Source organism: Oryctolagus cuniculus, chromosome 6 (assembly GCF_964237555.1).
Source record: "Oryctolagus cuniculus chromosome 6, mOryCun1.1, whole genome shotgun sequence".
NCBI lineage: Eukaryota > Metazoa > Chordata > Mammalia > Lagomorpha > Leporidae > Oryctolagus > Oryctolagus cuniculus.
The window spans coordinates 34442417-34468967 of NC_091437.1; the positions used below are offsets into that span (position 1 = coordinate 34442417).

At 43.1% G+C, this 26551-nt stretch overlaps 1 protein-coding gene across 16 annotated transcripts in view; it reads right to left on the reverse strand.

Annotated features, from left to right (window-relative positions):
• Positions 1 to 26551, reverse strand: part of PPP2R2B (protein phosphatase 2 regulatory subunit Bbeta) — a 487122-nt gene that overhangs the window by 340324 nt on the left and 120247 nt on the right. For 3 of the 16 annotated variants that reach the window (XM_051843266.2, XM_051843267.2, XM_051843265.2), the window contains exon 1: positions 146 to 583. The exons of 5 other annotated variants lie outside the window; for them this stretch is intronic. The gene's annotated coding sequence lies outside the window, so the exon portion shown is untranslated. Of the gene's footprint in view, positions 1 to 145; positions 584 to 1124; positions 1219 to 26551 lie in introns of those variants that run through there. 8 more of the 16 variants (XM_051843276.2, XM_051843275.2, XM_051843274.2 and 5 more) reach the window with 5 other exon arrangements.

A 26551-nucleotide genomic window follows, 5' to 3' on the forward strand; every position in this document is an offset into this window, starting at 1 on the left:
AATATCAATTCATGCCTGAACTCCCTTGGTATAGTAAAAACTTGGCTGCTCCTGCTGTCTTACATGTTTTTTCCCAGGCGTGTCTGCTATCAAGGGTTATTATTACTACTGGTACCCAAAAAATGTCAACAGAGCCTCCCCTTACCTTTCTTCTATCCGAAAATAAACACCTCTCCAAGACTCTACCTCCAAGTTCAGTGTCTGCCCGGATGAGAGTCACAGTGGAGCACATTCGCTGGGCTCTCATCTGTGCTGGTGTTCCTCACATGGTGGGCTGCAAGCAGGATGGAAGGAGGCAGCCCCGTGTTCTCGGCACCACCTTCCCGCTCCCTTCAACATCCTGGCCTCAGTCACACGGGGCCGGGAGCCCCGGGCTTGCTGGCCACTGACTTCACAATGGCCAGTGTTTCCTACTGCTGAGGTAGTGGGCTCTTGCCCACTCCCACCCAGCACATGGCCTTTTCTTTCCATCCTGATGTCTTCCTCTACCATAGAGTCCAGGTGCTTGGAGGAAGCACACGCTACTCTCAGCCTTCGAGTAGAACCCTGGCTACTTGAAGCCAATCAGCATAGCCCATTGGCCTTGTTATAGGGATTAGCTCACATCAGAAGACTCTATTTGGGCCAATGAGATACAAAGGCATGTTTGTTAGGAATTCTGGGTAAAAAAAATATTTTCTGACTCAGATTTCAGGAAAGAGATTCTCCTTGTTTTACATTCATGTAGAACTAGAAATATTCAGAAGGTGCCAGAAATCATTTTGGAACTATGAAGGAATCCGGCTTTAGAATTAATCATGACACTGAACAGGCCAAGGAGAAAAATGGAGCAAAATTGCTTTCAATGAGCCACTTAATCAAAACTTGCTACAAAGATTGGACTATTTCTGGATTTTTCAAGTTACATGAGAAATTTCCTTTTTTAATGAGGCCAATTTGAACCCATATTTTCTGAGACTTGAAACAGAAGATTTTTAATACACATGGATGGCAATTTTGATTATTTCATGCATATCATCATATTTAAATTCCACTCTCCCCCCACTCCACTCCCTAGAAAGCCAATTATTACATTGTTCTGAAGAACCAGTGGAAACCATTTGCCAGCTTGTCCTGAACCTTACCTGTCAAAGCCTGAGTAGAACTGGCTTGATTTAGGGCCATGATCTCACAGAGTGCTATCCAATGTGTTCGATGCTAGTGAACTACGTTCCCGTCAATTCTTTCTATGATAGTCATAAAGCCTAATTGTGAAGACATGATGAGATCACTACCTGATTGGATCAAGAAGTAATGTCATCCTAACAAATCAGCTCACCCCAGCACAGACCCTTCTTGGGTTTCACACACATTGAACATTTTCAAGTGCATTAATAAATACCAGAATCATCTTCTTCTCTGAGACTCCCTTTGCTTAAAGGACAAATGGCCATGGAAACCACAATGCCAGCATAAATAAGAGAATTTTTTTTTTTTTGACAGGCAGAGTGGATAGTGAGAGAGAGAGACAGAGAGAAAGGTCTTCCTTTTGCCTTTGGTTCACCCTCCAATGGCAGCCGCGGCCAGCGCACCGCGCTGATCTGATGGCAGGAGCCAGGTGCTTCTCCTGGTCTCCCATGGGGTGCAGGGCCCAAGCACTTGGGCCATCCTCCACTGCACTCCCTGGCCACAGCAGAGAGCTGGCCTGGAAGAGGGGCAACTGGGACAGAATCCGGCACCCCGACCAGGACTAGAACCCGGTGTGCTGGCGCTGCAAGGCAGATTAACCTATTGAGCCACGGCACCAGCCGAATTATGGGATTTTAAAAAATGTTTCTTAAAAGATGTATTTTTTGTTTGCTTATTTGAAAGACAGAGTGACAGGGAGGGAAACACACACATACACACACAGATCTTACATCTCCGGGTTCACTCCCTAATGGGCTGCAACAGCTAGGGCTGGGCCAGGCCAAAACCAGGAGTTAGGAACTCCATTTGAGTCTCCCACATGGGTGGCAGGGGCCCAAGAATCTGTTGCTTTTCCAGCACATTAGCGGGAAGCTGGATTGGAAGCAGAGCAGCCCGCAGTCCAGCAAGCTCTCTGATATGGGATGCTGGCATCGCAAGTAGTGGCTTAAACCGGTGTGCCACAAGAATTTAAGATTTTACTGCAAAACGGTCTGCAGCCAAGTGTAACTGCAGCTGCCTCATATTGGTATGACAGCTTTGATGTGGGCTCTTGGACTTCTAGCTGTGAAGGCTGGCTCTTCCCAAAAGCTGGAGATTTGGGATACAAAGATGGGAAAAGAGAGAACAGGGAGAGACTGGAACAGAAGCCCCAGAATGCCCAAAGGCGGTTCATACAGAGAATGAGGAAACGGGATGCCGTCATCCACTGCTTGTTATTAGGGCCAGCTTCATGGGTGGGCAATCTGTGCAGTCACATAGGCCCCTTGGTGGGGTTCATAATCTGCTGGCATCATCTTGAAATCTGAAATTCTTTTTGAATAAGGGAGTCTCCATTTTCGCTTTGCATTGGGTCCATAAGTATGTAGACCATCACGCTTATTACAGATTTTTAATTTCGTCTTTACTAAAATCACAGAAGGGCAAAAGGAATAGAAAATCTACTCAAGGCCTGCCTTAGATTTTCTTTCTTTATTATTTTTCCCCCTTGACTGCCTTCTTTGTGTTCAAAAATATCTTAGGATGACATTTCAATTCGCCTCTTGACCACACACACACTTGACAGGCAGAGAGACAGAGAGAGCTCCCATATGCTGGTTCACTGCCCAGGTGCCTGCAACAGGCCCTGGGAACTCAATCTAGATCTCCCACATGGGTAGCAGGGATTCAATTACTTATGTCCCATCTGTTGCCTCCCAGGGTCTATGTTAGCAGGTAGCTGGAATCAGGAGCTGCAGGTGAGTACTGATCCCAAGCACTCAGATATGGGATGCAAGCATTTTAACTGCTACATGAAATGCCTATCCCTTGATTGAGTTTTTTGTGTGTGCTAAGTTCTTACTAGGATTACACTATGCATTTTAATATATTGCAATCTTCTGATCAATACTAATATAATTCCAGGAGATACACAAACTTTGCTCCAATGTAATTCCATCCCGTCCTTCTTCCTTTGTTATTTGTGCATATTCATTAAATCTATATATGTCATAAACCCAAAAATATAGTGTTAAAGTGATTGTTTCATATAGTCCTATGTTTTTTAAAGAAGTTGGGGAAAATGATAAAAAGTATATTATGGAAGGCCGGTACCGCAGCTCAATAGGCTAATCCTCCGCCTAGCGGCGCCGGCACACCGGGTTCTAGTCCTGGTCGGGGCGCCGGATTCTGTCCCGGTTGCCCCTCTTCCAGGCCAGCTCTCTGCTGTGGCCAGGGAGTGCAGTGGAGGATGGCCCAAGTGTTTGGGCCCTGCACCCCATGGGAGACCAGGAGAAGCACCTGGCTCCTGCCTTTGGATCAGCGCGGTGTGCTGGCCGCAGCACGCCGGCCACGGCAGCCATTGGAGGGTGAACCAACGGCAAAGGAAGACCTTTCTCTCTGTCTCTCTCTCACTGTCCACTCTGCCTGTCAAAAAAAAGCATATTATGGAGCCTTTTATATGAACCTACACGTCCATCACTTGCTGTGTTCCTCATTGTTTCCCGTGGATCTGTGCTACCCATATGGGCAGCATTTCCTGAAGTGTTTCTTTTCTTTCTAAAGATTCATTTATTTGTTTGAAAGGCAAAGTTACAGAGAGGCAGAGGCAGAGAGAGAGAGAGAGAGAGAGGTGAGAGGTGTTCCATCTGGAGAGAGAGAGAGAGAGCTTCCCTTCACTGCCAAATTCCTCAAATGCCCACAGTAACTGGGGTTGAGCCAGGTGGAAGCCAGGAGCCAGGAACTCAGTCCAGGTCTGTCTTGCATGTGGGAGGCAGCGACCCAAGTGTCTGAACTATCACCTGCCACCTCCCAAAGTGCATATCAGCAAGAAGCTGACAGCCACAAGCAGAGCCGCTACTTGCACCCAGATATTCTGAGAATTTTTATCTATGGCTCTGTGAGAAGACTGGGTAAAGGTTTCCTCTAAAGTGCAACCATCAGGCTGGAAAAAAATACAGAGAATAAGCATTTCCTGCCCTGGAAGCCAATGAAAAGTATACAGCAATCTCAGAAGTGTTGACAATTTACAAGCCACCCCTGGAACTTTGCATGGGATCTCTAAGAATCTGCGGTGTCCTGGCCTCCGACTTCTCTCATCTGCCTTCCAACAGCTGTGGCTTCTACCTAGGCAGGGCGAGCCGTGATGACCAGCAGCTGCTCTGAAGGGCTTTTTTTTTAAGATCTGTTTTCATCCTTCATAAGCCTCCATTTACACACTTCAGTCCAACACATATTGATGGCTCAAAAGCCACACAATGTTTCTTCTGCGTGGAAGATAACTCCAGTAACGTGCGTATAACCACACACGCTGACTGGCAGCAAGTTGGAACCATGGGTGAGCTCTCCCAACACCCTTGCTACCTACCCTGGGTCTCAGGAGCTCTTCTCAGGGCAGGGAATGGCAAGCATCTGTCTTGGTTCTGCTTGCTGCCTCTCCATGCTCCCCAGCAGCGGTAGACATCACTAACTGTTGTGACCTTCTTCCCACCACCCCCAGGCCTGGCCTCAGAAGCCTACACAAACAGAATTCTAGGAAGCCATGACATGCTGAAGTAAGGAGTCCTAAACTTTATCTGGGTCTCCTATTCGGTGGCAAGAACCCAAGGACTTGGGCTATCATCTGCTGCTTCTCAGGCACATTAGCAGGAAGCTAGACTGGAAGTGCCGAGCAGCCAGGACTCAAACCCAGCACTCTGATATGAGATGCATATGTCTGAAACGGTGGCTTAACCTTCTGCACAATGAAACCCACCCCGAAGTTCACTTATTTTTATTTATTTGAAAGGCAGAGCAACAGAAAGAAGGTCAGAAGGGCGGGAGGGTTGAGAGAGGGAGAGAGAGAAAAATAGCTTCTACCCAGTGGTTCACTCCCTGAATGCCTCCAACAGACAGGGCTGGGTCAGGCCGAAGCCAGGAACTCCATCGAAGTCTCTCGCGTGGGTGCCAGGGATCCAAGTATTCAGCCCTATCGGCTGCTTCTCAGGGTGCACGTTAGCAGGAAGTTGGACCAGAAGTGGAGATGGGGCTGTATCCCAGGTACTCTGATATGGGATGCAGGCACGCCAAGTGGGGGCTTCATCTGCTGCACAGCACTGGCCCCTACTTCACTTACCCTTTGCTACACTTCCTCTTGCCCCCTGCCAGCCACACTGACCGTCTTGATGCTGCTGGAAAATGATAGGTCAGCCTTTTGGGCCTTTGCATTGGTTGCTTCCTTTTCCGGAACTATTCTTTCAGATACCCATGAGGCTAATTCTCTTACCTCCTTCATGTCTGTGCCCAAATGCCAGCTTCTCCATGACCACCACCCTATCTCCAGCTGCCAGCTTGCCCTTCCCATCTGCATCTCCCTCACTGCCACTGTAGCACGCCTCCACGTGCATCCCACTCATCCGTTCCCACCACCTGCTATGTCTACAACATACCATCTTCCACCATGTTATGTGATTTATATGTTATACTTAGTTGTTTCCTCCTAAGAATATAGCTCAAAAGGGGTGGAGATTTTTACTTTGCTCACTGACATATCACTTCACAGTTTCTCAAACAATGCATGGCATCTAATAGGCATTCTAAAAGCATTTGCTGAATGAGTAGTTGGGTGTTTTGGAAAACAGAGACCGAATGTGAGAACGGTTCCCAAAGAAACTTCAGAGAAGCATAGTTTGAAGAAACATCAAAGCATCTCCAAGAAAAAGAAGAGTCCCTGACAAAGGAAAAGAACGAATAAAAGAAAAGAAAGAAATATAGAATCAGGAAATGACAAATATAACCATTGTTGTGAGTCCTGGGGTTTATTATAGGCTGTTTACTAGGCAATAGTATCAGAGGAGCATGTGCAGTTCTGAGAAGGGGTCAGCACTGTGGAGCAGCAAATTAAGCTTCTGTTATGGCTCTGGCATCCCATATGTACCTCGGTTCAAATCCCAGCTGCTCCACTTCCTATCCAGCTCCCTACTAATGCACCTGGGAAGGCAGAAGAAGATGGCTCAAGGGCTTGGGACCTGCAACTCCACTAGGAGACCTGGATGAAGCTCTAGGCTCATAGCTTTGGTCCTGGCCCGGCCATGGTTGTTGTGGCCATTTGGAGAGTGGAACAGTGGATGGAAAATTCTCTCTCCGTCCCCCGCACCCCACCTCTCTGTAACTCTGTCTTTCAAATAAATACATAAATCTTTAAAAAACAGTTTTGAGAAGTCCTGCAGGCTAAAGACAAGCTTTATTGTTTATTTTGGCAAAAACTTACATTTTAAAAAATGGTTGCATACCAAAATGTGTAAGTGAAATGAGCAGTAGTTATGAGTGTGGGTTTTGGAGCTAAACTGCCTGGGATTGCATCTTGGCTTTGTCATTTACAAGGGTGATTTCTGTATCTAAGCCTTAACTCGTGTATCTTCAAAATGAGGATGTTATCTATATTACAGGATTTGGGTTAGGATTACATAAATTAATGTAAGTAAACAGTGTCTACGACATCGCCAGTATACGTATCATTTTTTTTAAACCACAAAACTGAGTTCCTGCGATCCACCCGGTTCCATCCCAGATACTGGAGCTCCTGATGGGACTGCAGTTCCATTGGCAGGAGGTAGACTGGAAACACATAAACTAACAGATAAACAGTTTCCCGTGAAGAAAATCCACTGGAGGTAGAAGCTACAAGAGGGGGATGGAGGGCAGCTTGAGACTGGCCAATCCAGAAGCTTCTCAGAGAGGCTGTTCTTGCTGGGAGCTGAACAGTGAGGAGCCAGACAAGCAGGCAGCCTCCTGGAGGAACCTCCTGGCGGGAAGAAGGAACAAGGACAGAGCTGCAAAGAGGCAAAAAAGTGTGGCTGATTCTGGACTTGAGGAAGAGCGGCTGGCCATGGCGGGTACAGGAGAATAACACTATCTAGAGAGCTTTAAATACCAGTACTACCTCTGAGCATTCACGTGCGGGATGACCCCTCAGTCTATAACCCTATTGCTGGTGATGGTGCGGAGGAGCTGAGTCCTGGAGGGATTCTGACAGTGGCTCAGGGGTGTGGAGGAGAGGGGTCCCAGGTCGAGGGAGTGATCTTTGTTTTCCACTACCCACACACAGGGCAAGGGGGTTACAGCCAGCTCAGAGGACAAAGGGATGTGATCTCAGGATGCAGCGAAGGACCACACTGTGGTTTCCTCTGCCTGCTGTGCCCTTACTCTTGTCGAAGCCCAGGCTCATCTGTCTTAGTTGACATGTTAGTCTAAAATTTCTCTTGTATGTATTTGCTCCCCACTTTTCTCTCTTTGGACATCAGAGACCAATCTTTTGGGCTATCCAAACATCCAGAGAAATCCTAGCAAATGCCACATGCTATTGCTTTTAACTTGTCAAAGCTCAAATGCTTACCATACCATAATTAAGTTCATTTCCAGACATAAAACCCTCTCTGCATGTCCAGTGAATGTAAATAAATGCTCATTGGTATTTATCTGACTTTGCCAAACTAGCCTGAAAATTTTGTTCCCTGTTATACCAAGGATAATTTTTTTCAGTGCTCTCCTCAATGACTAGAAATGAGAGGAGGAGAAAGCGATATCTCTGTAATCCAAACCAGAGCTTTTTGCAAGAATACATTGCCAAGCAGCAATGTGATGAAAATCTTTAATGTGTGTGTGCCTTTGTTTCCTATCTTAATGTTGAAAATACAGACGCAACCTGTCTATTATGCCCCTGCTGCACAGTGGAAAATGGAGGTAAAGGACTTTCTGAGCTCCTTGCAGTGTAGAGAAAAAATTTGAGAATGCTGGCTCACAACGGGCCTCTTTGGAATTCTCCAGAAATGTTACTTTTTTTTCTCAATAATCTATCCTTTCTAAAAGAGCATTGCTTTCTCGACTGATCTACTCAGTCAAGGACACTCCATGGCACCGATTCCAGGATTCAGGGGTTGTTTTTCTGCAAGGATTTATTTGGTCTTTTCTCAAATTCTTGACTTTTGAGGCATTTCATTATTCCTAGCAATTCTAGCAGAAGGTAACCAAGAGGCATCAGGGAGAAAATTCAGGCCACATTTAGCTTCTTATTAGCAGGTGTGGGAAAAGCCTGGGTGGATGACAGAATGGATTGAAATAGTCCACAGAGAGGTTTGAGAATTCTCGGTGGGTGTGAATTTGCCCCACTCTATCCTGTTCTTTCTATATCATAAATTGACTATACATGAAAAACATGTCTTTATTATCTTAATGACTAACTATAAAGAAATTTTTTCTCTAAATGTTCAATTTAGACTATAATTGATCTCAATGACTAACAAAGAAGTTAGAGAATCGGACATTTGGGTGCAGGCGTGGGTACACATGTGTGTGTGGACATGCATGTGTGTGTGTGAGCGCAATGATCCAAACTCTTTCCCACAGCCTGCAGCAACATTTCTAGGTCTGATCACTAGTAGCCACCTGGAGCTCTTCCTGTCATTCTTCCCCAGGTATGAGGGGAATTACAAACTCTTTGGGCCCTCTTTAGTGTAGTTGTGTTAAATAGTTTAGAATGGCTCAATCTACTAAGTCAGTAAATATTCATACCTCACCAAACCTAATTTTGTTGTCTTTTTTTTTTCCCCAAAGATTATTTACTTGAAAATAAGAATTACACAGAGAGAGGAGAGGCAGAGAGAGAGAGAGGGGTCTTCCATTCACTGGTTCACTCCCCAACTGGCCGCAACGGCTGGAGCTGCGTTGATCCGAAGCCAGGAACCAGGAGCTTCTTCTGGGTCTCCTACATGGGTGCAGGGGCCCAAGGTCCTGGGCCATCTTCCACTGCTTTCCCAGGCCATAGCAGAGAGCTAGATAGGAAGTGGAGCAGCTGGGACTTGAACTGGTGCCCATATGGGATGCCGGCCCTGCAGGTGGTAGCTTTACCTGCTATGCCACAGTGCCAGCCCCTTTTTTGTCTTCTAATACTAGTTCAAAATCGTCTCCCTGGAACTGGGATTCTCAAATTCAAGTCCTTTTGTGCTCGAGAGCTTATGAAGTTATTAATCTGTCCCTTGGTTTTCTATTCTGGTTTTAAGGGATAAATTGAATTACCCAAGACATCAAATCTTTGGACAATAGATGGCATGAAGAACCAAAGAGCCCAACAGTACAGGCTGAATCCTCTCCTCCCAGCTGAGTGTTTGTTCATGCAGGTCCTATTTTGTGATTACGATACACAAGGTCACAGAGTAGTAAGAAAAGAAAAACTAACCAACAAATACCTCCCACTGGATTGTTTCAGGAAGACCCCCTTAGGAAGAGGGCAGGTTGAGCCCTCAGAGACTCAGTGGTAGAGGTAGGATAAAAGCCACGGAGAATCTGGAAGGAAATCCTAGGAAAAGTGTTCTTTCCCTGTCACAGCTTTAAGCCTGTTAAAATGTCCACATGGGAATGTTATAGAATGCTGGTAGAATCAAACCTGGTTGCCTTCCACTTTGGAATTGTAACTAATTCTATTTGCTCATTAGGAAATTCTGATTTTTAAAGTATCATTCTTTTCTTCTGTACCTGAAGTCTCAAGTAAAAGGCACTGGAAAGTAACCCCATGTGTTTCCAGCAGGATGGACTGTTTCCTTGTGAAGTTATTTCCTAAGTTTTTTTTTCAATTAACATATTAGATCCTAGAGGAGTACCCTGGACAGATGCCCAAGCTGCTCTTTGATTAAGTAGAATAGCACAAAGACTGTATCCAGGGAGCCCAACCCCTTGAAGCAGGGAGCCGGTCAGCACTGAGCCTTCATTATTTTGTTTAAAAATGAAAAGAAGTTTTTATGATTGCTTGGAAGTTTTTCCTCCCATTATCTAGCAGATAAGTATTTTGGCTAGGGTGCCTGATTCTGGGCAAACACAAAAGAGAAAACAAAACCTATTATGAGCCTCACTTGTGATACTATTAATGACTGCTTTGTTTTGTTCTGAACTTTCCACTTGAGGCAGATTACCAAGCATCCAGAAAGCAGGAACATGAAACACAGGCAAGCGCGTGCGGCCCACTGTGACAAACAGAAGCTCGGAGGTGCCCTGGGATTAGAAGAGGTAGCTTTTCACAGGCGGAAATACAAAAGTGTGCATAGGAGTACGGGTAGGCTTTGACCTTGAAGAACGTACATGCCACTTCTCTATGCTTAGCTGTAGCTCACATTTTAAAACTAAATATTTGAAAGGTGGATTCTATTTTGTCAACTCCAAGAAGGAATCAGAGAACAAACTTTTGTTTTAAGAGTAAAAGGTAGTGTGGAGGTGAGCCAGGTAACTATTATCCAAAATGTGAAGCATGCTCTTTGAGATCTCCAATTGGTACGCGTGTACGTAGGTAGGGAGAGCCTGTTCATAGGAAAAAGAAGAGGCTCCGCAGAGATCCTCACCCCTTTGCACTGTGTGAAGACACACTGGAAGGCACTGTGCAGACACCAAATCTGCAGCATCTCGATCCTGGAGTTCCCAGCCTCTGGGGTCATAAGAAGCCAATGTCTGTTGTTTGTAAGCTATGTCACTGATGGTGCAGTACTATATAGCCTAGTGCAGGATGCAGATCTTTGCACAAGATATAACTATGCCAAATGATCCATGCTGACATGGGGGAAAGCCAAGGAGCTCAGGGTAACCAAGCCCTATGGAGTGAACAAATGGAACAAACCAAAACCTGGACCTTAGCTTGCAGGTATTTTGTTGAGACTTGGAGAAAGGACTGGTTGAAGCCAATCTGAATCATAGGACAGCAAATGGCACACATTCCACTGATGGCTGGATGAACTTAAGATGTTTCAGGACAAAAATCTATGTTCCTTAACAAACCAAGTATGCTAAGGAGACCAATTTTTGACCATGTGATATACAAAGAGGCGTGTAGCTGACAAACTTGTGTGAAAGTACCAGAACTCACCTTTCTATTTTTTTAAAGATGTGTTTATTTTTCTGAAAATCAGAGTTACACACACACACATATACAGAGAAAGAGAGAGGAAGAGAGAGAAAGAGAGCGGAAGAGAGAGAAAGAGAGAGAGAGAGAGAGAGAGATCTTCTGTTTGCTGGTTCACTCCCCAGATGGTTGCAACAGCCAGAGCTGGGCCAAACTAAAGCCAGGAGTCTTTTCCAGGTCTCCCACATGGGCAGCAGGGGGCTAAGCACTTGGATCATCTTCTGTTACTTTTCCCAGGCCTTTGGCAGGGAACTGGATTGGAACTGGAGCAACCAGGACTCGGACTGGCACCCATATAGGATGTCTGTGAGACAGGCAGTGCATTACCCACTATGCCACAAAGGTGGCCCCAAGAACTCCCCTTTTTTGGTTAACCATTCACCTCTTATGTCCCAGCTCTACTCCTTTCCCCCTTCCCAGTAAATATATCTTGTAAACGTTGTGTAGGAAGACAAATTTGAACATTCCTCTAACTGCCTGCAGGGCCATCTCAGCATAAACTTTCTGCAAAAAGCTGTGGCTTCAGTGTTTGGCCTTCCTAGGCACCTGGGCAATGGGACTTGTCCTGGTTCCATAAACTGGAGCACTCAGCAGGTTCACGCAGTGGTATCTGGTGATGGTGGTGAGTTCTTGGGGAATAAACACCCTGAGGGGATGGCACTTTAACCGAGGCCAGAAAGGGTGAGCTGGGTGAAGGCAGACAGAAAGAGAAGGAGGGAAAAGAGAAGAAGAGAGCTTTGTTGGTTTGTAGGAAGAACTAAAAGAGTGTTCAATGCGTCTTTGATGCAAAGTTTTGAAGAGGGTGGTGGTAACCAAGGCTAAAGGAAGGCAGGAGTCTTAGAGCCCTGCTGAATGGAGACCTGGCTCCAGGGCCTGTGCAGGTTTCACATCAGTGGGGCTGGGATTGAGTCCCAGTTCCCATCTTTCCCAGAACACTTTGCTCTAGGCCTCCTTTCCCATATCTACATAATTGGAATTAACCATTTTATAGGATTTCTTGGAAAATTAAATGGTGGGACATGTCTGTTCCTTTTGCTATGGCCAAATTCAATGCCATTCCAACAAGGAATGATGTCTGAAAAAAGTAAGTTCCATTGCAATCAATTTAGGCTTCAGCTGGGCTATCTGTGTTGGCATTTAGGGTTGACTACCTTCCTAATGTGTTTCAGTCATTTATTCTTTTTTTTTTTTTTACAATTTATTTTATTTATTTGAAAGATAGAGTGTCAGAGAGGCAGGGAAGAAGGAAGGAGGGGGAGAGAGTGAGAGAAAGAGATCTTTCATCTGCTGGTTCATTCCCCAAATGGCCTCAATGGCCTGGGCTAAACCAGGCTAAAGTCAGGGATCAGTCCAGGTCCTCCACATGGGTGGCAGGGACCCAAGTACTTGATTACCCTGATTTCCCAGGTGCACTAGTAGGGAGCTAGATCAGAAATGGTATCTGGGACCCAAACTGGCACTCTGATATGGGATGCTGGTGTCACAACCAGTAGTTTAACTTGCTGTGCCACAACGCCAGTCCCAGTGACTTACCCTTTACAAGAGCTTTGCCCTAGGCTTTGTTCTAAGAGAGCAACGACGTCCTAGTACATGCAATGGAATCACCTGGTGAAATACCATTTTAGGCTCTGTACCCATCCATTATTACATTAACTGTCCCGGCCATTCAGACTGCCATCACATCCCCCATCTCAGTAGACACAGGAAGTCAACGAACAAACCATCGGCTACAAGCAAGGGTTACCAGTCCATGAGATAGCTTCTTTTCATCATTAGCCTAGGACTTCTTGTAAGCAGAAAACAAAAACATACATCCTAGCAGTCATTACTATGAAGGGTGTCTAAAAGGAGAGCTGAGTCTAGTGAGATTCTTACAGCACTTTTGATGGCTTTTCACATAACTAGGCTCAAACAAAAGCTCTCTCTCTAGACCGATAGCAGGAGGCACTCAGATAGCATAAAAGCCCTCCCGGAGCCAAAAAGAGAACCTGCCATCTACTTTTTGGAACCTCTAAGACTTTGGGATTATTTTCTCTGTGTGAGCACTGTAATGCACCTGCCTGTACCAAGGACTGAGTCTGTATCGGGTAACTGGAGATCTTAGCAATATAGGCCATACTTTATGCCCTCCCAGCTGCCATCGGTCTGCTGAGAGAAGCAAATAGTGAAAAGCTGGTATTTTTTTTATGTCCAAAGGACAACACTGTACTATGTGCTTCACACAGTGTATTGACAAACATCCTCCAAATCAACATTTTTGAACTATGTAGTATTAATTTCCATGTGCAGGGGCCAGGGTTGTGGTGTAGCAGATTAAACTGCAGCTTGGGATGCCAGCATCTAATATAGGAATGCTGGTTCAAGTCTAGGCTCCTGGGTTTCCTGCTAACAAATCTGGGAAGGCAGAGGGAAATAACCCAAGTACTTGAGCCCCTGTCAGTCACCTGGGAGACTTGGAGGGAATTCCTGGCTTCTGGCTTTGACCTGACCCAGGCCTTGCTGTTGTAAGCATTTGGGGAATAAGCCAGAAGACAGAAGCCCTCGCTTTCTCTCTATCTCCTTCCCTCCCTCATTCTCTGTCACTCTGCATCTCAAATAAATTGAGATTTAAGAGTGACTCCTAGTACCTTTCCCAATAAGTGGCAGAGCTGGTATTGGACTGGGACAGTCTTACCCCAGAGTGCTTTTTAAATATTTATGTATGTATTTGAAAGGCAGAGTTACAGAGAGAAATGGAGAGACACAGAGACAGATCTTTTACCAGCTGGATCACTCCCCAAATGACCACAATGGCCAAGGTTGGGCTGGTCTGAAACTAGGAGCCAGAAATTTCTTCCTGGTCTCTTAAGCAGGTGCAGGGACCCAAGTATCCTCTGATACTTTCCCAAGCACATTAGCAGGGAGCTGGATTGCAAGTGGAGCAGCTGGTACATGAATAGGCACCCATATGGGATGCCGGTGTCACAGGCAGCGGCTTTACCCACTACAACACAACACCGGCCATCAGAGTTTTAGGTTTTTTTTTTTTAAGATTTTTTTTTTTTTAATTTGAGAGGTAGAGTTACAGACAGTGAGAGGGAGACAGAGAGAGGTCTTCCATCCTCTGGTTCACTCCCCAATTGGCCGCAACGGCCGGAGCTGCACAGATCCGAAGCCGGGAGCCAGGAGCCTCTTCCAGGTCTCCCATGTGAGTGCAGGGACCCAAGGACTTGGGACATCTTCTACTGCTTTCCCAGGCCATAGCAGAGAGCTGGATTGGAAGAGGAACAGTTGGGACTAGAACCGGCGCTGATCTGGGATGCTGGTCCGCAGGCAAAGGAATACCTACTGTGCTGCGACGCCGGCCCCAGAGTTTTAGTTTTGAACTCTATGCCCTACCACCTGCTTGTTCCTTACAGTATGGAAATAGGCTTCCATGATATACGGTATTAAGCGGTTACTTAAATGCTAAGTACTATGGAAACCCGGGGAGGTACTTTGGACAGAAGTCAGGGAGAGAGAGAAAAAACCAGAGCAACTCCTAAGAGGGGTAGCTTTGAAGGCTGAGCAGGAGTTGGCATTGGAAAAGCAAGAGAGCAGCAATCAATCATACCTTCAGAGAGGCTTAGAGGAGGGGCTCCTTAGAGAACCAGTTTAGCTCTTGGTTATCTGGGTCCATAAAGAAAACACGTGGGACAGATGATCTGAAATTCATGCCTGTTTGCTTCTGTATGGGTAATGTTTTTGTTTATTTATATCCTGCTGCGTTCCACAAAGGTTTCCAGGTGACATTCATTACACGGGTTTTATGCAGTGACCTTCCTAATTAAGTATTTCTCAGTACTGTCATGCTCATCTTTTTATTCCCTGAGCCATATGCAGAGAGATTCGAATAAAAGTTGAATTGAATTTGCATACTTTGGGCACACAGTAAGTAGTTAGCAAGGGCAACTGGTCCCAGAAGCTTGGTGGGTGGCAAGGAAAGCTGGGCCAAAACTTAAAACTGCTTATGTGGTTACTGTATTTCGCCAAAGCTAAGATGCCGTTGATTGTAGAGCATACTGCTACTTTATGTGTTATTAAGGAAGAAAGAATCTGGTGCCGGTCATCAGCTGTAGAATAAAGACACAATTTGGGATTCCCACATCCTATATTGGAAGGCACAGGTTCGAGTCCCTGCTACACCTAGGATCCAGCTTCCAGCTCCCTACTGCAGGAGGCAGCAGGTGACAGTTCAACTTCTTGGGTCCCTGCCACCCACGTGGGCAACCTGAATGGAGTTCTAGGCTCCTGACTTCAGCCTGGTCCAGTCTGGACCATTTCAGGCATTTGGGGAGCAAAATCATGGGTGGGAGCTTTCTCTCTCTGTGTCTTTCAGAAAAGTAATGATTGTTTTTAAGAAAAGAAAGTCTTACAAATTAAACTACCAAACAATGTAAATGAACTTCAAAAAGTCTGTGGAAAAAATGGAATTTAAAAGATAAGTTCATGTGGTACAAATTTTGAAATTTGTTCATAATTTTTTCACAATACACATTTTCCATGAACTGTTTAAAGACGCACAGTATGCATAAATTTCAAATGATTTTGCACCAGAATAATCTTATCTTTTAATTCCATTTTCCATGAACTTTGTCAAGGGTCTTTATATAAAATCACTGTCTATTGCAAGATACAATATATTTCAGATATGTTAAATACGAAAATATGTACTCTTAAAGAGAAAAATATATGTTGATGATACTATTTTCCCCACCTGCCCGCCCAGTAGTCAGAAATTCTAAACAGTAGCAGTCCTCTGGTTGACAGAGAAAATGAGAACTCATACCTTTCTGGATGGCAATTTTCCTAACCATCTAAACCCCAGAAGTTCTGCAAAAACTTTGACCCTGGAATTCTGCCTCTAAGAATTGAACTTAAGGAAACAAGAATACTAGTTTATGAACATGTCACCACAGAATTGCTTACAATAGCAAAAAATAAAAAAGAATATCTAAATTCTTCCTTATATATTAACATAACATTATATTATTCATGATGAAAGTAAATGGCTTATTATATTTTAAAAACAACAAAACATTAGTAATCAAACAAAATTACTGCTATGAAAGAAAACATTTTGCATTTCATTTTTATGTAGGAATAAAGTCATGAATGATATATGTCAAGGTGTTAATGAGGGTTATCTGGATGAAAGGATTTTAGCTGACTGTCTAATTTTTCACAAATGGAACAGTATTTTCAATAAGTTGTGTTAGGAAAATTGGATCTCTGCATGCAGAAGTATGAAACAAGACCCCTACCTTATACCCTATACAAAAATCAAATCACAATGGATCAAGGGTCGAAGGCTAAGACTAGAAACCATCAAATTACTAGAGTAAAACTTAGGCAAAATACTACCTGACATTTTTCTGGGCAAAAATTTCTTGGATAAGACCTTAGAAGCAGAGGCAATTAAAGCAAAAACAGACAAATAGAATTACATCAAGCTTCTGTACTACAAAGGAAACACTCAACAAAGTGAAGAAGCAATTGACATAACAAGAGAAAATATTTGTAAACTAGCAAACCATGTATCTGATAAAGGGTTGATATCCAGGTTATGTAAAGAGCTCAAGAAATTTAAAAACAACAAAACAATCTAGTGAAGAAATGGGCAAAGGACATGAACAGATATTTTTCAAGGATAAAATACAAACACATGAAAAAAATGATCAGAATCATTCTCAATCAAGGTAAAACAAATAAAAACCACAATGAAGTTTTATCTCACCCCAATTTGAATGGCTATCATGCAAAAATCAAAAAACAACAATTGTTGATGAGGATGTATCAGATACACTAATACCCCATTGCTGATAATGTAAACTAGTATAACCAAGGTGGAAGACAATTTAGAGATTCCTCAGAAATCTGAAAATAGGTCTGCCATTTGGTCAAGCCATCTCCCTCCTAGGAATGTACTCAAAGGAAATGAAATCAGCATATGAAAGTGTTGCCTGTACCCCGATGTTTATAGCACCTCAATTCACAATAGCTAAGATATAGAGTCAATCCAGATGTGCATCAGCTGATGACTGGATAAAGAAAACGTGGTGCATATACACAATGCAATACTACTCCGTGATAATAAAGAATGAAACACCATTATTTGCAGCAAAATGGATACAGCTGTAGACCATTAAGCTAAGTGAAATAATCCAGAACCAAAGAGACAAATATACATCTTCTCTGACAGGTCGTAGCTAATACATAGAGAACCAAAAAAATCTTAATATATATCTAGCTAGACTGACATCTTGTGATTTGATTGCTGTCTATAATCCTTGTCCATACCCCTGTGGAACACCTGTCTATCTACCCTTTTCTTGTAGGGCTCTTTTTTTAGGGGAGCATTGAACCTGTGATTATAAAGTCAACTGAAAGTGTGTTAACACAAAAAAAATTCAAAGGAAAGAAAGTAGGGAGGAAAAAGGGAGGGAGAGAAGAATGTATCATTGTATTCTTGAAATTGTATGCATAATAGTCATGAAATATGTTCTGTATATATTAACAAATAAAATGTAATAAAATTAAAATTAAATTTAAAAAATTTTAAATGAGGAAACAAGAATAGGTATGTGCAGCAGTGGAGTAAGCTGCTGTTTGAGAGGTCTGAATCCCATGTCGCAATGCCTGCGTCAAGTCCAGGCTACTCCAATTTCAATCCATCTTCCTGCTAATTTCATCCTGGGAAGAGAAGATGATGACTCAAGTATGTCAGTCTCTGTCATCCACGGAGGAGACTCTAACGGGCTTCTGGGGTCCTGACTTTGGCCTGGCCCAGACCCTCCTGGATCTAATGGAAGATCTCCCTCTCCCTCTCTCTCTCTGTATCTTTCTCTGTCATTTGCCTTTCAAATAAATAAACAAACACTTCAGATGATATTTAAAAATTGGAAAACAAAACACTCGGTAGATACAGGCTAAGTAGATAATTCACATGTGGATAATGGAAAACAAACTACCTTGACTTAGAAACTTCATTTTCCACAGAGAGAGTACCCAAATTCCTCCTGTTCATAAAGGAGCCTGCATGGTCCCCAGGGAGTTTCCAACTGGGGCCCTGGTAAAGGCCTGTGGAAATGTTGGTCGACTCCAGTTGGAAATACTGTTTCAATATCTGAAGTTTTTCTCAATTTTTTTCCTACAATGAAAACATATAACCCTTAAGCTTCTAGAAATTGGTTATGTGATCTTGACATGAGACAATGGATGAGACACTAAGCACCTGCAAGACAAAGTCCAGTTCCTGGGACGTGGGTGATGTCAGACGTCAAACCTCAATTCACACCATGGCTAAAATCTCAGGATATGTCTCTAAGCACCACACTGCTTCCAAGTCAGTTCTTTGCAACTCTTAATAAGTAAATAAATATCTTCTTGTACGATATATTGTTGGGGCCTAGATCCCCTTTAAGGTTATAGAGCAATATTTTCACTGCATCTATTTACGAAGTGTACAGGTCTTTTTGACACACATGGGAAGCATTTATTTAAATTTTTTAAGATCTATTTTATTGATTTGAAAGGTAGACTGACAAAGGGAGGTGTTCCATCTGATGGTTCCCTTCCCAGATAATTGCAATAGTGAGGGCTGGCCAGGCTAAAGCCAGGAAACAGCAACTCCATCCAGGTCTTCCACTGGGATGGCAGGACTCAAATACTCTGGCCATTGCCTGCTACTTTCCCAGGTGCATTAGCAGGAGGCTAGCTCAAAAGTGGAGCAGCTGGGACTCAGACTGGCACTCTGAAATGGAATGACAGCATTGCAAGCAGCAGCTTAACCCGCTCTACCACAACTTCAGCCTTGGAAACATGTATTCTTGAACAGCCAATCATAAAATTCCAGTGTGAACAGGAAAGGTTGTAGCTCTGCATTCTATTTGTACATTTTATCCCCAACTTACTGGGCTGCCTTTTTGATTTGTTTTTTCAATATAGATTTGTATTTCTTTATTTATAGTTTGCTTTAAAATAACCTGTCTTTAAAATTCCCAATATCATATATCTAACTCATGCTTAATTTAAAACTCAGCCCGTGTATGTTTTATTTTGTAATCAATTTTTATTTACTTATTTTCAGAGTTAAGTTTGTCATTGCTTTTGTCAGCTCCACAAGAACTGAGCCATTTGTAATCTTTGAATATCTACATAGCTTCCATTATCTATCTAATCTTTCTTTTTATATAACATGACAGTTATATAGCCTGAGAGATTATAATAGAGACTTCGAGCGACATAGAAACCTAGATGAAGGAGAGATGGGTCAGTATTTGGGGGAACAAGAGCATTCTCATAGGCATCCGCAGTGTCTTGAGTCACTACCCGCGCTCCAGAGAACCCCACTCCACACTGATTATCTTTGCATTCCATGTTGTTGTAATGGAGTTGCAAACTCAGTTCTGTACCCTCCAAGCTGCAGATCTAGGTTAGGGTAATTTGATTGCCCTGTCTACCTGGCCAGGATAACTGACTACAGTATGGGCGCCTCTCCCAAATTCAACACTTAGAGAACTTCTGTGGAACATTTGCGTATGAAGCTGAGAAAGGAGAATTGTTCTCCTCTTTTCTTTTGGATTGTGAGCCATGGGAATGCAAGTCAGAAGCTGAATCTACTTCCTGGCAGGTGAGCAGAGCCCTTTTGTAGAAGAGAAAATAAGGTCACTGCCCAAAGAGAATCAAAGGTAAGAGGGAGCACAGTGCCCGGCGGACACATTAAAGGAACCCTTAGAGACAGGACACAACATCCACCCCTTGATTTCCCAACATAATCCCCTTCCTTTCTTTGGTATTAGCTTGTTGGAGTTGCGTTTCTATCATTTGAAATTGCTCAAGTTCTTGCGGAATCCTTGGCCTTTTGCTTAATCTTCCAAATCACAGGAGGTCTATACATGTGTTCCTTATACAAGTACACTTGACCGTGCTCAGTTGAATTCTCTATCACAAGAGCATCCAAATAGATAGCACTTTATTAAAACAGCATTAGGGTGCAGTTATTCTAAAAGAGAAGTGATTTCAGCTTGGGACTAGACTGTATTTTCCTAAGCTGCAGGCTTCCCAGAGTGGTAGTTCTTGCCAGGGTGTTCAGAATTCAGTCCTCAATTGGTTCATTTGTCCACTCCTGGTGCAGCTGGATCCTCAATTTTACTTTCCTGCAGACTCTGCACAGTCAGAAGGCATGGGGTTCTTGGAGTATTGTCTTCTTTGTTCTTAGATTATCAAAGACCATGCAGAAATAATATGATTATGACGCTACATAAAGTGCATCAGGATTTTACAGAAATCCAGGCTGACTTCAGAAGACAGCTGGAAAACAGGACACTGCTCCTCCCACCCTCTCCCCTCCCAAACAAATGCCATATGTCTGTTCACAACGCATTCTGGCTCACTGCTATGTGGTTGACCTTCGATACTGCAGAGATGCCAAAACATTTGGGACCTAATTTTCCTTTTAGCTCATCGTTACAGTCATATTTAATATGGCTGAGGGAAAAAATGAAAATGATGACAAGCAGGCCTGGAATTCTTTAATGTAGTCCATCATCAAGACAGATCTCTGGATTCTTCACGATATTTGTGATGATTCACAGAGGAGGAGGCTTTGGAAAATGATGCAACGAAGACGTAGGACTGTTTCACTTCCCTCTCCTGTGCACCATGAATTTGATTCCAAGTTATTGTATTGGATTTAGAACACTTGCCAGAAGGGTTTGCTCTTCCACGAGTGGCATGACAGAATGATGAGTCTTCTCACTGCATCTATATAGCACAAGGAGTTTGCGTTCCCCACCCTCCATGAATTAAAACAGATTTTTGATTCGTTTCCTAGGGTTGCTATAATAATACCAGAAACTGGGTAGCTTAAAAATAGCAAAAATGTATTGTCTCACAGTTTCAGATGCTAGAATTGCAAAATCAAGATATCAGCAGGGACAGTGTCTCTCTCAGATTTGTGGGGGAGAATCCTTCCTTGCATCTCCTAACTTCTGGGGCCTGGGGGGAACCATCAGGAATCCTTGGTTTGTAGATGCATCAATCCAGCGTCTGCCTCCATGGTCACATGGCCATATTCACCCTGTGCAACTCTTCTTATAAGAAAACCAAGGCGGCATGTCCTCGTTGTAACTGGATGGCAATGGCAGAGACTCCATTTTCAAAACATTTCACCATCAGATTCCATTTTCAAATAAAGTATTTTCAAATATCTTTTTGTGATGCACAGTTCAACCTATACAACTGTATTATTGCCCCTATGATAACACTAATGCATGCTTGATACAAAAATAGTAAAAATGATGGAGAGAAGCATAAAGGAGAAATTAAAAATCATCCAGACTCTTCCCACCAAAAATAACCATGGGAACAATTTGGTGAACATCTGCTCAAATATTTCTCAACCAAACATTTCTTTTCTTTATCATCAGAAAATGGCCAAGTTCAAGAACAGAGAAGTAAGGACGCCGGTATTCCTCTACAAATTGTAATAAATGATATTGTGGTATGCCTCTCCCCCTCTTTTGTTGCATTTGTGCTATTAAAACTTCAGTATAGGGGCCAGTGCTGTGGCGCAGTGGGTTAACTCCCTGGTCTGAGGCGCCGGCATCCCATATGTGCACCAGTTCTAGTCCTGGCTGCTCCTCTTCTGATCCAGCTCTCTGCTGTGGCCTGGGAAGGCAGTGGAAGATGGTCCAAATCCTTGGGCCCCTGTATCCATGTGGAAGACCTGGAGGAAGCTCCTGGCTCCTGGCTTCAGATTGGCACAGTTCCGGCCATTGCGACCATCTGGGGAGTGAACCAGCGGACAGAAGATCTCTCTCTCTCTCTCTCTCTCTCTCTCTTTCTCTCTCTATCACTGCCTCTCCTCTCTCTGTGTAGCTCTGACTTTCAAATAAATAAATAAATCTTTTTTAAAAAACTTCAGTATAAATTCCCATAAACAAGTTGTCTAGATAGAAGTAAAATAAGCATTTTAAAAATATATTTTTTATTTATTTGAAAGGCAGAGCAGGGGCTGGTGCTGTGGTGTAGCAAGTAAAGCCATCTCCCACAGCACCAGTTTCTAATATGGGCACCAGTTCAAGACCCAACTGCTCCACTTCCAATCCAGCTACCTGCTAATATGCCTGGGAAGGCAGCAAACCATGACCCAAGTACTTGGGCCCCTGCATCCATATTGGGACTCAAAAGTAGCTGCTGGCTCCTGGCTTCGGATCGGCCCAGCAGATGGAAGATCTTTCTCTCTCTTTCCTATCTCTTTCTGTAACTCGGCATTTCAAATAAATAAATAAGTCTTAAAAAATAGCTGTAACACCCAGGTCACACACACTCCAATATGTGATGCTGGAGTTGCAAGTGGTGGCTTCACCTGCTATGCTACCTGCTGGCTCCCAAAATAGGTAGTTTTGTACATATTATCAAATTATTCACCAGCAAAGATGTCCTAATTTTACTTTCATCAATAATTCACAAGAGCACTAGATTCTTGCCTGAGCTTTGCCCTGGAATTACAAGTATTAATAAGAAATATAAGTTTAAAACTTTAAACTTATGAATATTTATAAATATGATCTCCTTAATGAAATTCTAAAGCATGGTTCTTCTTTATAGGTATTGTTTACCTAAGGATAAATCAATTCATAATTTTATAGAAAAATGAATCATAATTTTATAGCATTTTTGTAATTGGATTTTTAATCTTTAATTCTATCTTAAACAGATTTATGTATTTATTTCAAAGGCAGAGTTACAGAGAGAGAGAGAGAGAGAGAGAGAGAGAGAGATCTTTCATCTACTGCTTTAGTCCCCGAATAGCCTCAATGGTCAGGGCTTGGCCAGGTCAAACCCAGGAGCCTGGAACTTCATCTGGGTCTCCCACATGGGTGGCAGGGGCCCAAGCACTTGGGGCATCTTCTGCTGCTTTCCTAGGTGCATTAGCAGGGAACTGAATCAGAAGCAGGGCAACTAGGTCTGAAATGGAGCCCATATGGGATGACAGCATTACAACCAGCAGCTTGACCCTCTGTGCCACAATGCTGGCCTCCTAATCTTTAATTCTTACCCACCAAACACTTTATTGTGTGTATGTGTATAGATTGGAATTACAATCCAGGAATTCATATAGGGTTTTATTTATTTTTATTTTTAATTTGCAGAAAAGTTATATTATTGGGGAATGTGAACAGGGAAACATAATGTGCTTCCTGTTCCCCTTTTCATGGGATCAGATTTATTTAATAAAAGACCTTGTACTAATTTACAGAAAAATGCATGTTCAAAAGCAATTAGGTTCAGGCTCAACAATGTTGAGCACATGGTAATAAGCTGTACTTTTAGCTTCAATACTCTCAGTTAATTGAATTTCTCAGCATTCTTGCTGTAACTACACCATTTCTCTCCTACTGCGAATAGTCTATGAGATTATAAGAAAGTATATGGCATGACAGGGTTAATCTTCAACCCATTCTAGTTTTTTCCTTTAAAATGCAATATTGACAAACATGGAACTTCTAATTATCAGCAGTTCAAATTACACGTAAACTATTTCTCAACTCTATATTGAACTTGAAGTTAAGACATCCACTTAGGAAAGGCACTAATTTTTTTTTTAATAGCAAAAAATGTGTAATGTCAGAGGGAAGTATTACTTCCCTAGAGGAAATCTGTAAGGTCCCATGCAAAATTTTCTAAATCAAGCTCACAAAAATAAATGGCATTTTGAGATAAAATGAATAGAATATCCTCAAATATCTCTTTCCCTTGACCCTCATATAGATTCACTATTGAGGAATGCTTGCCCCAAACATCCACTGCATGAGTGGTTCTCTCTTCTCCTTTCTTTAAAAATTTTTTCACTTATGGGTGCCAGCAGTGTGATGCAGTGGGTTGAGCTGCCGTCCGTGATGCCAGCATCCTGTATGAGTGCTGATTTGAGTCCCAGATGCTCCACTGCTGTTCCAGCTCTCTGCTAAGTGGAAGATGGCTCAAGTGCTTGGAGCCCTGCCACCCATGCAGGGAACCTATTTGGGAAGTGAATCAGTAGATGGAAGATCTCTTTCTCTGTCTCTCCCTCTTCCTTTAACTCTGCCTTTCAAATGAATAGATATTTTAAAAAATATTTTCATTTATTTGAAAGGCAGAGGGAGACAGGTGCCTGCGCGCAATGCGCACACACAAAGAGAGCTAGTGAGAGAGAGAGAGAGAGAGAGAGGCAGACAGAGATCTCCCATTTGCTGGTTCACTCCCCAAAATGCTCACAACAGCCCATGCTGGGCCAGGTTGAAGTTGTGAGCTGGAACTGAATTGGTGGTCTCCCTCATGGGTGGCGGGGATGGAGGTACTTGAGCCATCACCTGCTGCCTCCTAGGGTGCACATTAGCAGGAAACTGACATCGGGCCAGAACCATGTCTTGAGCCCAAGCACTTTGGGTGCAGGAATCGGGCATCCCAACCCAAGGTCTTAACCACTAGGCAAAATGCCCACTTTTTGTCTTTTCTTTCAATCTCATCAACATCTGTTCAAGGAGAGGCAACTGCCAATGCCTTGTCTCGGCTGGATGAGATTTCATGTCAGTGACTGGCTACTTAGCTATAGACACCAGCCGCTCCTCATCCTTATCTCTTTAAATGAGTAAATGAATACAAATTAAAGTTTTAATCTCAGACTGCAACATCAATGGTGTTTTCTCTACAAGTAGTTTCATAATGATCTCATTACTGTTCCAAAGTGCAACACACTGAGACGTTTAAATTGCTGAATTGCTACTACATACACTCTGAGAACAGGTATCCAGGTAACCATGGCAATTGTGTCTCCAGGCAGGATGGGAGTGGGCTGGGAAACTATTTCATTAATTGAAGGGAAGAGATTGCAAAGAGATTTTCAAGCTGTAGATCAGAGAGAAGGAAAGAAAAAAAAAGGCAGATTTCACAATCTTCCTTTCTTTTCATTATTAAATTATGCAACTCAGAGAAACTCCAGATGATTTGAAAGGTTGAGAGAAATCAGATGATTAAATCACAGCGCTTCCTTAGCCTTTTCACAGGATTACAGTCATTGACCTGTACCAGACTTCTTTTTGGTTGGGTTTTTATATAGTTGGATTGAAACGCAATGTATCTTCCAGGAAAGCAGAATTGCATCCCGTGAATTAAGGGGGAAAGGAGGGACACGCAGCTAAGCAAGAAGGCTGTGTAGGCGGTATAAAAGCTCTATTTATTCCAAGTTGATAGCACCTGAAAAAGCTGATTTTTATCAGTGAAATCCATTTTCAACCTGACTTCTCTACCCACCCCCAGCCCCTTGGTAGTCTTCAACATTAAAAAAAATTATTAAAGGATAAAGAAATACTGTGAAGAAAAGAGGGCATCCGGATGATACATACAGAAGACCCAAGGGTCTGATATGGTTCCTCAGAGGAGCCTAATATTTTGTTTTCATTTGAAAGGTACTGCAAATGGGTGATCCTATCAGCTTCTGTTAGTTAAGCAAATGTGCCCCTGTGCAGCTCGCTGTTTCAACTAGCTGACAAAAATAATCTAATGGGCAATTTAGGATTCATAAAAACCTGATTTTCAACCTAGACAACATGACTTCTACGTCACACTGGCCAGACTTGTAGGATTTCTTTTCAAATTAGGCCAACATACAGCACCGTAGTGGCCCATGCTGAGTGTCTCTAACTCCTGATCAATGTCCACACTGGCACTCCCTGCGAGGTATCAAGTAGTAAATTCGAGAGAGAGGGATCAACAGAGTTAGGTGCAACTATTACCAGAGAAATGAGGGTTGGTTCGAATGTATTCTTTGGGTCCCTTCTTCAAAGGGTAAATCCACTTTTAATCAGTCTTGGAGAGAGGCAATGCAGGAGACTATTTACAGAACTGAGGAAAACAACCTAAAACTGAGTGGATAATTATTAACCAAATGGATTTCATTTCGAAACAAACATTTCTTTTCTGCCAAACAGATTTCTATCTTGGAAAGCAGCTAATTCCACAGATTCAGACTAGAAATCGGAGTCTGGATTACAATGGCTGTTTGAATATGGTCTCAGTCCAACGTGCTGACTACCTTGCTCCCAGCTGCAACCCCGGGGGCTTTTGCAGCAAGGAGCTGAAGTTGTGCTGTTGTAGCAGCTGCTGCTGCTGTTTTTTGAGGGCGGCTGTGTTTGCAGCATGCACTCCCTGGGAAAGGCAATGGGAAATAAAAATAGCATTTTGCTTTCCTAAAATTTAAAGGACAGTGGAGGCAAACATCTTCAAGCTTGTCATCAAGGATAACATGGTTTTATATTGTGCACACATGAGTCTAATTGGTGAAGAAAGACTATTGTATGCGAGGCAATCTAATTTGACAAAGAATACTGCGGCTGGCGTGGAGGATGAACTGCTTCCCAGAACGAGCTAGGGCTAGAATGGAGGTGACACATACCTGTGTCAGATCTTTCAGATGCAAGGTGTCACTCT